This window comes from Malurus melanocephalus, unplaced genomic scaffold (genome assembly GCF_030028575.1).
Source record: "Malurus melanocephalus ecotype Western Australia unplaced genomic scaffold, MMel_1.1 scaffold_740, whole genome shotgun sequence".
Taxonomy (NCBI): domain Eukaryota; kingdom Metazoa; phylum Chordata; class Aves; order Passeriformes; family Maluridae; genus Malurus; species Malurus melanocephalus.
The window spans coordinates 120672-125681 of record NW_026623972.1 but is presented as its reverse complement, the minus strand read 5'-3'; positions in this window follow the sequence as shown (position 1 = coordinate 125681).

Below are 5010 nucleotides of genomic sequence, written 5' to 3'. Positions count from 1 at the left end.
TTTTTTCTTAGAACTCTGAATCAGACTGTAAATGAGTAAATTATGTGTATAATTGATGCTTTTAACWTTGAGAGTCAGAAGAAAAGTAACCACTAAATTTAATGGGAAATTGATTATTTTTTCCTGTTTAATGTGTTTATTTCACATTTCTTTATCAAGGGCTAATTGGACATTCAGTTTTGCAATATAGGATTTACTTGTCACAGTCTATTTCATTATCTGTCTGTACAGCTGTAGGGGATGAGTATCTATAGCAYAAGGATTTGCTAAGGCTCATATGAAGTAAAGAAATGTTTACAGGGGTGAAGCCATTTATGCGAAATGGAGACAAAGCAGGAAGCGGCCACCAACCAGCACCACCCCTGCTAATGGTGAGMTTTGTCTGGCATCTCTCAGGAAACCTGTGATCTTAGGGCTGGAAAACAGTGAGTGTATTGGAAGGAAGTACCTCCTGTGAACTGCCACAGAGGAAACCCATCAGAGATATCCTAGAAAGCATTTTTGGCATTTAACSACTCATGTAATTTGAATTCTTGGTGGGTTCAGCCTCTAAATTAAAACTGGAAATGCCTGTGAACTCATTTAAACAGCTGCCACCTGGTAGATGATCTGCAGCTGAAGGTTACTTGGTCACAGATTCCRGAGATCACCTGGAACAAATTGAGGTTAAAGCACTGTGGTATGACATGGAGTGGAGAAATGGCCCCTCATAACTCTCTGTGTGTCTTTCATTATCAAGCCAGCTGTGGCAAGCTGAGGAGAACTCTCCACACTGGATGGATATGTGGCAGTAAGAGCAAGAGGAGGGGGMGGGAAAGAGAGAGGGATGCACAGCTGGGTTTGAGGAGGCACATTAGAGGCATAGTCCCATCTGCTTCAGGAATAAAGTATGCATTTTTTCCATATGTCTCTAATCCCCAARGCTTGCTGGGGTAGGAAATAGTGTTGATCTTCACCACAAACCTTGAATTAATCCTAAGTATCTCCCAGAATGAAACACAAGCAGCAGTGGATTAATGTCACTGGTGGAATTGCAAGATGAACACCAGAGTTCCCTGTGCTTTTGAGCCCCCAGCCCCAGGTGCTGCCTGGAGGGTCGAGGGCATAGGAGGCCTCACAGCTGCCCAGAAAGGGCAGGAGGGCTGGGCTGCAGTGATGGGGACCCGGCTGCCATCAGCTGGGARATGACACTTTGGAGAATCATTTTCTTCACAGGAGGGTGGAGCAGCATTTACATACCCTCAGTCTCAGMAAGGAAGGGTTGTGCTGGCTGTGCAGCAATTTCCCTGGCTTTTCCCCAACATTTCCATATGGCATGATCAGTGCAAGGAGTTCTGCCACCTTCTTGTGGAACCATGAGTTGGATGATGGGCAGGGAGGGGACATGGCAGAGCAGCCCAGGGCTGTGTTATGCTAAGCTTCTGATTTGTATAACGTTATTCTGCTTTGTGTGATAATTGGTAAAGCATGTGGCTGATGCAATTTGAAATCCTGTTGCTGGTGATTTTTGAGGTATTGCTCCTTCAGACAAAATATGGTTTGGCTCTTTACTCTGWTTTTATTTGTGTCAACATGAGTTTTAATTAAGTGAATGTTTCTCAGTGTGGGTTCTGCCAGACTTGCAGACCTGCTTCTTACATAGACATGCACAGGAGTCCTGTGAGGAATAACAGCAGAATACAATAATCTTCCAAGTGTTCCTTTGACCTTCTCTGTCCTGCAATGCTTYATCTCCTTGAACATCCAAAGTCAAGTTTAGAAACTAGAGTGCTCTGTCTCTTAGGTTGTACTAATACCCTATACTTGAGGTTCCTTTAAAGATAGGAAATCTTGGCTGACTCAATGTGTTTCCATCCAAGGAACCTTATATTTGTTTTATGGGCCTAAAAGAAGCATTAAAGAGAAAGAATGCTCAGTCTGCTGTACTGGGTCATAGCAGGCTACAAGGGGCTGTGCCCAGTGGGTATGTGCATTACCTGCTATTGTACCTATCTCCTAGGAAAATTTTCCCCTTCACAGTATCCAGAATTGAACTTCAGTTGAGGCACTTAGGTCACCTGAGAGCAGTATTTAATTTTGTTGAAGTGTCAAATGGGGGTGATAGATGCCATGTGCTGGTTGCTCCCAGAAGTGCTGACTGGTGCAKTCCTGGGATCTCCAAACAGAGCCTTTTCTGGGGCCAGTCCTATGTGCTGACACTGCTTTCATGAATCTCATCCTTAGTGCTGTAAGTACATGAACTGCAAGTTAATCCTATGGTAACATGATTATTAAAACTATTAATCAAAGGGAGGAGATCCATAATTAGCTAATTCTCCAGCATCAAGTAAATGATTCTGCTGTGAGCTTTAAGAAAGTAATTGTGATATGCAAAATACAGTGGGGCTATTAGACTATAAGACTGTAATTGTATAATTAAATTATAAATTTTGCATATTTTAATAAAATTTTAATTATTTTCTTTGTAAGTGAAAATGGAGGTCCATTTTTTGAAGACTTTACATATAATTAAAAAAAAAAAAAAATCAAAATTAATGTCTGTCCCCTACCTGTAAGCTGACCTTTGACCAGACTCTTGGTGACTCACCTCCTACCTGTCTCCAGCAGTGACTGGATATAGATTTCTCCTGTTACATATTTCAGCATATTTGTTGTTGGTCACTGTAGATATTCAAATTTTAACTTGCAAAGACAAAAGAAGTGCCTAATAAGACTGTGCTAGTACTAAATGCTTGGGTTTAGTTTAATACAGGTTTACTAATTCCTTTTTCCATAAGCTATTATTTCTTTACAAGGGGCCAGATATTTCAAGCGTTCTTTTCAAGACTATTCTGTGTCTCTGCTGTCCTTTAAGTAGATGAAATTTTTGAAAACTCTACAGTCTTATCCAGAAGCAGCTGAGCCTCCCATTCCAGAAAGGTAGTACTGGAAACACCAGCAGTAGTCAATCAAGCATTTCCCTGGAGTCATTCTCTTGAGAGGTGAAAGTTGCAGTGAGGAGAATTTCACTGAAAATATCAGGAGGATGTTCACCCACATACCCTGCTCACATTTCAGCCTGGCAAATCCAGCCTGCTCATCTAAAACCTTTTCCTCTACACTTACATTGTGTATTGCAATATAGAAGCGATAGCCATCATCATTCCTCTTCCTTTTCAGAGAGGAAGACATGAAGGTTTGTCCACCTTCTGCCTTTAKTTTTGCTTCTCCATTAGCCCTCCAGTTTGCACAGACCACAGTATATTTCAGGTGTCATGTTTTATTGCAGYTTAATGCAGAGTGAAGCAATTTTTGTGTCAAAGGCAGTTGCTGTTTACACCAGGAATGGAATCAGGTACAGCAGAGCTTCAAAGATACCAGGGCTTGGGGAAAACCTATTAAACTTTGACACACAAGACCAGACAATAAAAGAGCAATATGAGAAAGTGTGTCTTGCACAACCTGCCAGCTACAAGCAGCAGGACAGAAATGGGGCATGGACTGGGGGGTCTGCAGGCAGGAAGCAGGAAAGTGTGGGAGATACAGGTGGTGCTCTGGGTGGCACCCACTTATCTCTGTCACTAAGGCGTGCTGGTATGAGTGTGAAAGAGTCTGCCAGTGTCCACGTGTGCCCTTGCTATTCTCAGCCCCTTTTGGGTTCAATGTGCAGCAGAATGTTTGAAAACTGGCCTGTGTCCTATTGCAGACCTGCAACAAATGTGCTCTAAGTATTTGGAGAGGGCCTGGAAAAAAAAACAAAATAGAAAACTGCCAAGCCACATGGTTCTGAGTTCACCAACGTTTCAAGTCTGAGAAGCAGTGTCAGCTCTGGCTGCTGTGTGTACTTGGCCATCCCTTCCCTGCAGAGGCACAGAGATGGGAGGCACACGAGGAGGTTGAAGCCCAAAGCTGACGCTGGTGCCACTACCAGCAAAGTTCTTCAAAGCTTCAAACCACAGTGTTTCCTGGGAAAGTCCAATGGAAAGGGAGATCTCCAAAACTTGCAGACAATGAATATAGAGTAAGTTTTCTGGCAACCCTAATGTTGATGGATRGGACAGTTTGCTTTGTCCAGGTTATATAAGAGCAGCTGATATAAAATTACTTCATAGCTGGATATTTATGAGAAGTTTCATTTCAAATAATATAGTTTTTGCCTCTGGCGGTGCTGTGGCTTAGCCCTATTATTACTGGGAACTAAATCTTTAGGATATTYCAGCTATAACTGTAGGGCCTGTCTGATCTATATAGCAAAGTTAATATTTTCCAAAGCAATGGAAACTTTATAATGGAAAGCTGGATTAGCAAAAACTACCTCTCCCTAAAACCAGCCCGGAAATCAGGCACAGGGAGGAAATTTGGGGGATGCTCCTTCAGCTTCTCCTTTTCCTCCCAGCAATTCTGAGTGTTCTCCATGACAGTGTCGCTGTTGGCCAGACAGCAGACACAAAATAACGACACAAAGACACGCTTATACACACACAAAAAATAACAACTTTATTCTGAGACAGGCCTCTTTTATCCACTTTAGCAACCAGTGTATACATTTGTGTCAAATATACATTCGTCAGTGAGGCTGTCACTTTCTACTCATCAGCATATGATTGGTAGGTTTGCAAAAGCTACAGAATTAATAATGTTTATAATTGTAAGCACCTGCGTTATCAATTCTACATTCCAATCTCTTTTTCTCAAGGCAGCCAAGGAAGTGGCATTTTTCTCCCATGCAGGCTGATAACACTTCCCTACATGACAGTAAATGTACAGTCACACAAGTTCARTCCTCCTCTAGGAAAGCAACTGGAATCCAAGCAGTGATATCAGCAACATTCCCTCAYCTTTGTCTCTGCTGCATGTGGATCTTGCATAAACTACTTCCATCTCTTGAAGGAAATAGGATTTATCCCTTGAGCCAAACCTGGCCTCAGYCAGCATTGCTCTAAGATCTGTGCAGGAGGGGATCTTGGCACCCCCATTGAAACTTCCAAGGCTGTTTCTCAAAGTGTGAATCTTTCCTGTTTTGTGCCAGAG